The sequence below is a fragment of the Peromyscus californicus genome, unplaced genomic scaffold, assembly GCF_007827085.1.
Source record: "Peromyscus californicus insignis strain IS unplaced genomic scaffold, ASM782708v3 Scaffold_5__1_contigs__length_169319896, whole genome shotgun sequence".
Taxonomy (NCBI): Eukaryota; Metazoa; Chordata; class Mammalia; order Rodentia; family Cricetidae; genus Peromyscus; species Peromyscus californicus.
The window spans coordinates 29547491-29558521 of NW_026294573.1; the positions used below are offsets into that span (position 1 = coordinate 29547491).

At 49.5% G+C, this 11031-nt stretch overlaps 1 long non-coding RNA gene across 2 annotated transcripts; it reads right to left on the reverse strand.

Annotated features, from left to right (window-relative positions):
- Positions 1-448: 448 nt before the first annotated feature.
- Positions 449-9586, reverse strand: LOC128096800 (uncharacterized). 2 transcript variants are annotated; one of them, XR_008213748.1, is made up of 5 exons: positions 9459-9586; positions 8735-8878; positions 8217-8307; positions 3003-3102; positions 449-1934 (listed from the first exon to the last, which is right to left on the reverse strand). It is a non-coding gene; the product is annotated as an uncharacterized LOC128096800 (long non-coding RNA). The 2 variants fall into 2 exon arrangements; XR_008213747.1 differs by having other exon boundaries at positions 8217-8310.
- Positions 9587-11031: the final 1445 nt, after the last annotated feature.

Below are 11031 nucleotides of genomic sequence, written 5' to 3' on the forward strand. Positions count from 1 at the left end.
GTCTCGAAAAACCAAAAAAAAAAAAAAAAAAAAAAAAAAAAAAAAAAAAAAAAAAGAATGTTCGCCCATGTGTTCTCATATCAGCTTGGCCAGATGATGTAATCTGATGTGGCCTCAGTGACTGTCCCCCATGCCTTAGAACTAACAGGTCAGTCTCAATGTGTTTTCCTTGCATGACTCAAAGGAGCAAGCAGGGATATAAGGATACTCTGAAGGTCTAGGCTTGAAACTATAATCACCTGCTGTGATGGCTACTAAGACACCTGGCTAAGGCCAATAACAAGAGGTGGGAAGGCCACTCAGCTCACAGTGACACTAAGACGAAGGTAGCCGAGGCTGAAGAACACCATCTTCTATGCCTCCCTCCCCTACAGCTCCAGACCCCCTCTCTTTGCGCCAATCACATTGGCTTTCCCCTCTTGATATGCTGTAAGCACCTTCCCTCCCCAGGGTACCTGCCTAGAAGAATCTCCCGTGTTCTCTTCAGGGTAGCCTCCTCTCACCCTCTGATTTCAACTTAAATGTCACTTCCTTTGAGAGGCATTTCAGAACCTCCAGCCGGAGTCCATTGCCACCTTTCCACCAAGATGGGAATACGTGGTATTTATTTACGTCTGTGTGTTCGCTGTTCACTCTGTTTTCCCCACAGTTCTACTCTTGTCCATACTCCAGCTAGACAGTGGGTCACACATGGCCAGTCTAGCCATTTTGTTTACCAGGGTTGAATCCCCAGTATGTTCCGTTGTCTGGTTCATAGGCACCCAGTTCTTATAGTGTCCTGGAGGCTCCTTTGTACTGACCTTTCAAGAAGGGCGGAATTCGCCCTTCGGCCAGAGCAGGTAAGAAGAAATCACTGTAGACATACGAAATAGCACAAACCAGTGAATCTCAAAGTGGGCTTCACAGAACCACAGCTCTCAGCTGGCTGTGGTGGCACACACCAACAATCCCAGCACTGGAGGAAAAAATGAAGATAGGATCAGGAGTTCAAGGTCAGCCTCGGCTACATGAAACCCTGTCCAAAAACAAACAAAGCAAAAAAGCAGCAGCATCCCTGTCACCCAGGAACTTGCTAGAAACATCCAGCCCTGGGGCCTGGCACAGCCTGGGTTCAATGAGGCTTTTCCACTATGGGGCTCAGCGACCTGAATTTAACATCCTTTAGATAATTGTAATTCAGGCAAAAGTCTAAACACCACTGGCCTAAGCCAGAAGTCAGCCATCTTTTTTCACTAAAGGGAGTGCAAGTGTCTGCAGAGTCCAGAAGAGGGCGTAAGATTCCCTGGAGCTGGAATTGCAAGCCTTTGTGAGTCACTGGATGGGAGTATTAGGAACTAAACCTGGGTCCCCTGCAAGAGTAGAGAGTGCTGTTAACCACTGAGCCATCTTTTTTTCTGTAAAGGCATAAGGTAACAAATATGTCATGATTTGCAGCCTTGTTCTGCGGGAGTCTCTCAGCGAGGCTCCAGATATAGGGAGGGGGTGGAACAGCTACAGACAATATGCATATGCAAATGTTTGGGCGTGGCCACAACATTATTCATCAAAGCAGGCAGGCTAGGCTTGTGGGTTGTTCTTTACTGGCCCTGGCCCTGGACCAGGCATAAGGGTCCCATGTCACAATGTGCAGTTTTTCAAGCTCGCAAGTCCCAGGTAGAGCTAGAGGAAGTAAAATTTCAAGGCTATATATAAATTTCATTTTCATAAAAGTTTCATTTATTCAAATGAGTAAATACCTTATCTGCACCAGGCACTCAATACGCAGAAATGATAATGTACCCACAACCTTCCACAAGTGAAAGTCAGTCAGCTGAGCCTGTCAGGAGCTGGCGACTGCAATGTGGCTTCCCTCATATTCTCACAGCAATCCGATGTCGCAGGCTCAGTGGACACCTCCAGAGGGCTGCTGGATCCTTAGGTCCTAGCACAGGAAACTGGACAGAGACACATGGATAGTAGCAAGCAAAGCGAGGAAATCTATTAAGAAAGAGTATTTCCAAGGGAGGCAGTGAGCTGGAGCAGAGGGAGAACGTCCCTGGAATGGCCACACAGTACAAAGGATCGGGGCTTCTATGTCACAATACAAAGGCTGGTTTGGGTTGTTTTGTTCTTATTGTTGTTGTTGTTGAAAGCAATGGGGACTGGCCCAAGACCAAGTTCTCAGCACAAAGGAGATTTATTTGCCCCAGAGAGACAAGGGGCAGGGAATATGAGACAAAGACAGGAGGTAGAGGACGAGGGAGAAGGGGAAGGGAGCAAGGGAGAGGGGGCAGGGGTATTTGCCCCAGAGGGACAAGGGTAGAGAGGAGAGATGTGGCCCATAGGTAAATGGCAGCTTATAAAGGGAAAAGGAAAACCCTGTGTTAGGATGAGCTGTTGAATTTTGATTGGACAGGTTAATTAGGTGAACCAAAAGGGGGCTTTTGATTGCTGGACTTCAACCCTTTGATAGCTGATATGGCTGCAAGAGACAGTAAGGAGGGCGTGGCAGCCTGTGTCTGATGGTGTGTTCCCCTCCACAGCCTTCCACCACAGAGACCCTGGAAGCAGTGAGCAGATGCCAGCCGTGTTCCAGCCACCCCCCCATGTCCTCATTTGGGTGTTGTGTCAGCACTAAGCATACAAAGTTGCAGAAACCAGCCTCCTCCTCCACGTCAGGTCTGTAGATGGGATTCTGACAGAATCCATGGAGTCAGCAATGGGGTGCAGAGTGGGTTTTGAGGAGATGCAGCCCATCATGGCAGAGAGGCATAGCAGAGGCTTGCTCACTTCTCTATGGATCAGTAAGAGGAGGGAGATGCTTCCGGTCCTGCTAGGGCTTTGGGGCTCATTTGCACAGTACGGGCTTTTTGTATCATTTGCGTAGTGTAGGCTTCCCTGCATGCTTTGCTCCATGTAGCTCTACACACAGCTCTGTACATCACCTGCACATCTCATTAGCATCTTAAGTCTCCCCTCCAGGGTATGTGCTTTAGTAGGATAATGAGCCGCGGGTCACCTACCAGACATTCCAGAGTGCCTTCGTACAAGGTGTTCTGTGACTCACTTTCCACACCGATCTCTGTCTCGCTCAGTCTCACCAGGTTGCCGTCCTTCTCCCCACTGGACAATGCAGAAAACTGAGGCTCAGCAGGCCACGTGATTTGGCGTGGGCCACCACAGCCAGACATCTGCAGTGCCAGCATTCAGACCCAAGGCCAGAGCTGTGGCTCCCCTGAGGAACATCCCACAGGCAGTCTAGAGCACCGCCATCAGGTCTGACCAGCATTCCCCCAGCTGCCTCCAGCACCTTCTCCCGCCACCTGCAAAGTCAAGAGTCACTTGTCCTTCTGCTAACAGGGCTACAAAGCGGATCTGAAAGAAACTGCCAAGATAAATCACAGCTTTGTGATGGGTTGGGTGCCTCTTCTCAGAGCACACCCCAGGGCTCCCAGTGAGCTGGGGAGTGTTGCTATTATTTAATAACATGCAAAGTGCTTTCGAGGAAGAATGTCCCTCTCCCCCATCCCACACTTTTTTTGGATGAACGGTGACTGAAGCCCATCGTCCTGACTGGAGAGTTAAATCAAGCCATTCAGACAGGTGATTGAAAGGAGGACTCGAGCAGTCGGTTTGATTTCACACAAACCGGAGCTGGTGCGAAGGCACTGAGGAGCTTCCCGCTATCTTAAGAAACATCAAATTAAGGAGCTGCTGGGCCTGACAGGGAGCGGAGAGGCTGTCTCTGCCCAGCCTCTTTGCAGCTGCTTCGGAAGAGCCCGGTTCTCCTAGAACAGGGGGCAAAGACTCCCATCGTGAACTCTGTCCTTGCTGCTAAAATGATGTCTTTCGCTGCAAGACAATGACCATGGCTTTAAGGTCGATACAGAGATCTGCATAAACAGTGAAACCCAGAAGGCACCCAGACTCAGGAGAGAAATCAGGAACCACGACAGTGTCCTTAGCTGACACCTACTCTGCAAAGCAGACGTTTGTATGCATGGCCACCCGTGGTGCACACTCTTAGCCCCGGGTCCTCTCTGGGACCCTCTGAGACAAGGTTCCTTGGGAAGGTTCTGGTGTCCCCCAAAATCCAAGGACTTTGCAGGATGCCGAGGACATCCCAAATTACCCTGCCGTCGCGGTGGATTCCTGGGGACAGCCAGCAGCACGCTTCCATCTGCCACTTCTCAGGAGCTCTCATCTGTTCTATGCCTGCTAGTCTCTGCCTACACACGCAAGGCGCCTGGCCCCTCCCCAGGGCCACTTCTTTATCTTCCCCCAAGCCAAAGTCAAACCGCTTTAGAGATTAAGTGGAAACAGTTTGTGGAGTGTGATCGGTGTAGCCCAGCCGGAAGCCTCCCACCCCTCTTCACAGCCCCCACACCAAAGGCACAGCCTCATCCGCAGCCAGTGAGGGCAACACAGCAAAGCTCCAGCAGGTGTGGAGGGTCCTTCCAGGACAGCCAGAGTGCACGCTTAGAAGGCCACCTGTCTGGTGAAGGATGACTTCCTAGTGACTAGCCTCCCATATTGGATGCTAAGCCTGGGCTGAGATGTGGCCTGGGGCCACAAACCCAAGCCTTGGTCCTCTTCAGAACTGGCTAAGCCAGAGGATCTGGTGATGGAGAGAAAGGATACAAGGTTGAACACATCTGCCCAGCGTGAGGTGGAGCCTACTTGGTCTTTAGACTTTAGTGATTTTCTCTGCGCCTAGCTCTATACAGATGAGAGAAAGAGGGGGTAAAGAGGAGGAGGAGGAGGAGGAGGAGGAGGAGGAGGAGGAGGAGGAACTTCCTGAAAAACACCTCAAGTCAGACTAGAAACTGAATTAGTGGTACCCAAGACCCTTGTTTGATTCCCAGACTACCATCTCCCAAAATCAGGCCAGAAAAAAAAAAAGGAATCAAGGAAGGCAGATTCCTCAGCACATGTCAAAGAAACTCTCAAACTACAGGGCTCAGGGGAAGAGCTGACAGCCCGGCAGACTGAGAGGAATGAGATACTGACCAGCCAGGAGAGCAAGAACTGAAGCTAGACCCAGAAATCCAGGCTTCCCTCCTACCAAGCAGCCACCTTACAGCCTCCTGGACCTCAGGCTTGTCATCATAAAATAGATTGGGCAAATCATCTCCAGGACACCTTGCCATGAATCTGAAATGTTCCCCATATGTTAAAGAGTTGCTTGCATGTTAAAGGTGCAGCACCCACCCACCCCCACCCCCGGTACAGCAGTGTTTAGAAGTAAGGCTGTAGAGGGGTAGCAGGATCCTGAGGACTCTGACATCATCAATAGATGATGGGTTCATAATCTTATGATCTGGGGAGGGTGGTGGTAGGAATGTAGGAGGTAGTAGGATCTAGGTAAAAGGAGTATGTCTTTGAGGGTGTGGCCTTGAGGGAATAATTTGTCCCCAGACTCAGTGTGTGTGTTTGTCTATCTGTGTGTGTGTATCTCTATTTACTTAGCTCTCTTTGGCCACCTTCCTCATCCCCACACTCCAGTGTGGTAAGCTTTCTTGTCGGACCCTTTTTGGGACCACCAGCTCCTCAATAATGACATGAAGACTAATTATTAGTTATGAAAGTTTGGCCTTTAGCTTAGCTTGTTCCCAACTAGTTCTTATAACTTAAATTAACCTGTTTCTATTAATCTATGTTCTACCACTTGGCTTTTACCTCTCTCTGGTTCTGTACGTCCAACTTGCGTTTCGCTGGTGTCTCTTGAGATTCAACCCGAGTTCCTCTCCTTCCCTGGAAGTCCTGCCTATTCTCCCCTGTCTAGCTCTTGGCCATTCAGCTCTTTTTTAAACCAATCACAACGACACCTCTTCTCACACTGTAAACAATATCTGCAACACTCCAGCTGTTATGCTGCTCTGCCCCACCACAGGCCTACGTAATGAGGGCAGCCATGGACCCTCTGAACCCATAAGCCTAAATAAATCTTTCCTCCTCTGAAACTGTGTCTTTTGGGTACTTCATTACAGCAACAGAAAGCTGATGAGCTGCCTGCCTGGGGTAAAAATTGGATTGACTGGAGAGCCGTGATGAAAACACAGAAGAATAAGTGCCGTTGTGGTTTTGACTGTCAAATGACCACTTTGGGCTCACGTGGTTCAATGCTTGGCTCCTAGCTGGTGGCAGTGTTTGGGGAGGGTGGGGACCTTTAGGAGGGAGCTAATCACTGGGGCAGGACCTTGAGGTCTTATATCCCTGTTCCAAGTGGTCTGTCTCTATTGAGACTTTGGATACAATGTGACCAGTCAACCTGCAGCTCCAGCTGAGCCTTCCTTCCTTTCTTCAATTGTTTCTTTAAACATTTCTATTACATTTTATTTAGTGGGGGGGTGGGGGGGTACGTGGGGGAGGGGCAGTATGAGTGCACACAGTGCCAGTACCAGGTTGCCGCTGGACAACTTTCGAGAGTCAGTTCTCTCCTTCTGCCGTCTGGGTCCCAGGGATCGGCAGAAGCGCCTTCACCCACGAGCCGTCCCAGGGGTCCTTAAACTGCCTCTTGTCCGGTATTATTCCCAACAGTGAAAAAGTAACTACTGTGAGTGCTGACTCAGGAAGCCCCCAGAAGGAAGGTCAAAAAGAAAGCTAAGTCAACAGCACTCAGAGCAACAGTGATGCTGGGGGGGGGGGCGGTCAGGGCGGGGAGGGAGGAGGACACAGAAGCAGCCATGTCCTGTGTCCACCCTCCACTCAGAACACTGTCTGAAACCAGCCGTCCTGGAGAATGCACCCTCTTGCCTCTTGTTCTCCATCGATGCCTTCACCCTGGCTTGTATTTATTTACATAGCAAATCTTATTACCAACCCTTCCTATATGCCTGGCACTGTCACGAGTGCCTTTTGAATATTCATTCATCCACGTAAACCTTCATATAGTGACAGGGCTCTTGTGGGTCCCATTTTACAGATGAGACAATGAAGACACGGACAGTCTACCCACATCTAGCAGACTCAGAGTAAGGATTCAAACCCACATGCTTCCTTAAAACTTTATCCCATCTTGAACGAGAGTACTCAATAAAGTTGTTGAATCTACAGATGAATACAGGAGGTAAGGCGGGCTGACATAGGCTTCAACTGCCACCAAAGAGACCCCAGGTACCCACAGGTGACAGGGAGCTGGCAAAGACAATGTAGTTGCTCTGTGCACAGCTATTCAGCACCAGGGAGGCCCTGACCTTCCAGGAAACCTCAAAGGGCCTAGGCAGGCTTAAGCCTTCCTGAGGTCTATGGGAGCAGGAGACGGCTTTCTCATGGCTTCCCCTGCCCTCCCCCGCCTCTGTGGTTGGAGACTCCAATTAATTGTGCTGTGTAATTAGATAAAGAATATTCATTTTTCATTAATGACGTTAAACTCTTGCTCTGTGGCTGAGTTCCTTATGTTTTAATTAAGCGGGACTCCTGAAAGCCGCGCGGCTGCTCTGTGGATGCTCCTCTTACAGTGAATAGTCACTTAGAATTTTAAGAAGTGAAGGATTCCTTCCCCAAGTTAATTACCTCAAAATTAGCTTAATCACAGCTCATTTAAACTTATCTAAACAACGGCGCTATGAGTTCCAGGAGACTGAGGTTCTGACTCTGCCTGATAAAGTTTGAGATTTATTTTTAAGTAATAATAACTTTAAAAGTCAACCCTGGTGGATAGTAGTGACCTGGTGGCCTATGAACTAAAGCTTGCTTGGAGCTGGGATACAGACATGGAGGAAAGTGCTCGCTTATTCTCGAACCAGTGACCTCAGGTCTGAGGTGCTAAGACCCTCCATATTTGGCTACTGCCAAAAGAACCAAGTTTCAGCCCTCAGGTCTCTACTACCCACAAATACCAGTCTCCCCATTTGTTCTTAAGATAGCTCATGCCTTGAAGGGGTAGCCAGGTAGCCCTCCCTACTGAACATTCTCAAACCTAAATATCTAGACAGAGGGGAACAAGGCTCTGGACAAGACAGGCTCAAGGGGCCTAGGATTCCCTCAACAACTCTGCAGGCATGGCCATGCCCCATGTAACAACTGGCATGCCATGGGCACTGGGTACACACACAGTGAAAGCAGGAATTAATGAAAACTCAGGTAAGCATCCCTGGGAGGCCAAATCCGGATTCCTGGAGGGGATCAGGATCAGCTGCCTGCCTCTAGCCTGATTCCCCATTCCTCATTGCTCGAGACAGTAAAGGACCATCTTCACAGAACATTCATGGGGACTGGCCTCAAGGAAAATTTACCTTTTGGAGTATACAAGGTGGTTCTGGCACTCCAAAAGGTGAGACAGGCGGATCACCAGTCTGCATCCATCCCCGGTCACACAGTGAGAGCCTGCTTTGAAAGTAAAAGAAAAGGACATGTCCCTGTGGCCTCACTGTGTGAGTTAAATCATCTATGTGTGAGCTAAATTATCTATGTGCAGAGTTTTCTGTAATTCTCACAGCAGCCCAGACACACAAGGACAATTAGAATCCTCGAGTCCCAGGTGGGCAAACCAAACTAGGGCACAAAGAAGTCAGCACCAAATTCGAGCTGACATTAAATGACAGGATTTAATCCCAGACAGCTTGGGGGGGGGGGGGCGGATGAAAAGAGAGGCTGAGGTCCAAGGAAAGCCCTCGGTCAGAAGCAAAAAGGGGAAACTGAGTCACTAGTCATTCTGCTGTAGACTAGAAAGGACTGGAGTAACAGGTACTTCTGTCTGCCGGGCCAACAGTGTGGTGTGGACCAGGGAGGCAGAAAACAGTTCTGTACATACCAGCCAGGAGCTGAAGCTGCCCTCCTGCTGGTGAGCCAGGGGCCCCTGAGCTGGGAGGCTGGGAAGTGATTTATCCGCCTCCTCTTTCCACACAATTGCCTCTCCTTTGCCAACTCCCTGTCAGGGCGAGAATGCTGGAAAAGCCTGGAAGGGGCGGTAAGCATCATAAAAGACTTCCAAAAATCAGAGGCCTCCTCGCTGATCCAGAAATAAATAGCTGTGGTAGCCTAGCACTCCCCCACTCCCCCTGTCCCTTCTGCTCAACCCCAGGTCATCCCGGCTCACCAAAGGGCCTTGCACTCTTGGCAAGGGTCCAGAACTTCCCAGCCATTACCTGTTCCTGTCTCATCCCCCCCACCCACCCAAGAGAGGTGGCACCTTAGCAGAGACAACTGTGTAATTCTAGCTGTCACTGGCCTAATTACACCCCACGGTCCCTCCCGCCAGCACTATGCACCCCATGCTGCCTGCATAATGGGCCTTTAAAAAAAAAAAAAAGACACTCTCTCCTTTTCACAGCTGCCTTTTGAAGGGGAACCATCTCACACAATGTCCCTTAATGACAGCATTGCCTGGCTCTCCAGCAATTCCCAGCCCCCCAGTCCTCAGCCCCCTCCTCTCTCTCTCTCTCTCTCTCTCTCTCTCTCTCTCTCTCTCTCTCTCTCCTCTTTTACTTGATAATCATCATAATTGTCATAATCACCCTGGAGTTAAGAGAAGGTACCTGGGACATTTCCATCAATTATGAAGTGACCTAATGAAAGGTCAAGATGATCTGTGTGAGCAGGAGGCTGCAGGGAGGGAAGGAGACAGACACACCATCACACATGAGTGAGCAGGGGAATGAGCATGCGTGCACGCACGCGCACTCACAAACACACACACACACACACACACACACACACACACACACACACACACCACTAGGGTGCACACACACTACACATGTGCACACACCAGACTCTGAATGCTGGCAAGAAGAGAGGCGTAGACAAAGGCATTTTCCTCCCAGTGCCTCAGCACAAAGAGCCAGTCAGGTCCATGAGGAGATTACATTCACCCCAAGCCCTGTGATGGGCAGGAATCATTATTCCTGAACAAAGTCTGTACAGTAAGTCTCAGAGCAGGGGTCAAGGATACAGCTAACAGAGGCCAGTTCCCTGAATCAGAGTCCTTTCTGACTCCCTGTTTGACCTCTCAAAGCCTCACTATAGTCATCTGAAAAATGGGCTACCCCAAAGACCTGACTACTATAACACTATGGTCTAAGAGGGCTCTTGTAGCTAGAGTTTTCCTGCCTGGCCCACAGTCAGGACAAATCTCTCTCACCCACCAGTCCCACAGCCTTTCAGACCCGACCAAGCAAACACAGAGACTTATATTGCTTACAAACTGTATGGCCGTGGCAGGCTTCTTGCTAACTGTTCTTACAGCTTAAATTAATCCATTTCGCCGGGCGGTGGTGGCGCACGCCTTTAATCCCAGCACTCGGGAGGCAGAGCCAGGCGGATCTCTGTGAGTTCGAGGCCAGCCTGGTCTCCAAAGCGAGTTCCAGGAAAGGCGCAAAGCTACACAGAGAAACCCTGTCTCGAAAAACCAAAAAAAAAAAAAAAAAATTAATCCATTTCTATTAATCTATACCTTGCCACATGACTCGTGGCTTACCGGTACTTTACATCTTCCTTGTCCTGATGGCGGCTGGCAGTGTCTTCCTGACTCAGCCTTCCACTTCCCAGCTCTATTCTCCTCCTTGTCCCGCCTATACTTCCTGCCTGGCCACGGGCCAATCAGTGATTTATTTATTGACCAATCAGCAACACATTTGACATACAGACCATCCCACAGCAGGCTCTCTCTCCCAGTTAATCTCCCACCCCAGGGTGTTCATGTGATACCAACCCTTTGTAAACTAAAATATATTAGACATGTACACATGTATACATATGTAGGGATGTATATATTCACAAGCAATCTGTGTATGTATACGTAATCAGGTTGGTTTTGGTTTCTGAGACAAGGTCTCTCTATCCCAGGCTGGTCTTGAACTGGAGGATGACCTTGAACTCCTGATCCAATTGCCTCCACCTCCCAGGGCTGGGATTATAGGCATGCACCGCACCCGGTCTCTTCAGTGCTGAGGATGCAACCTAGGGTTTTGTGCATGCTAGGCAACTCTGCAAGCTGAGCTACATCTCCTGTCTTGTAGTTGATCCATAGGCTCTCCTCCATGTGGACAGTACATCTCTTAGGTCAGGTTCAATCACACATAGAACAATTTAGGTTTAAGTACGCAAACT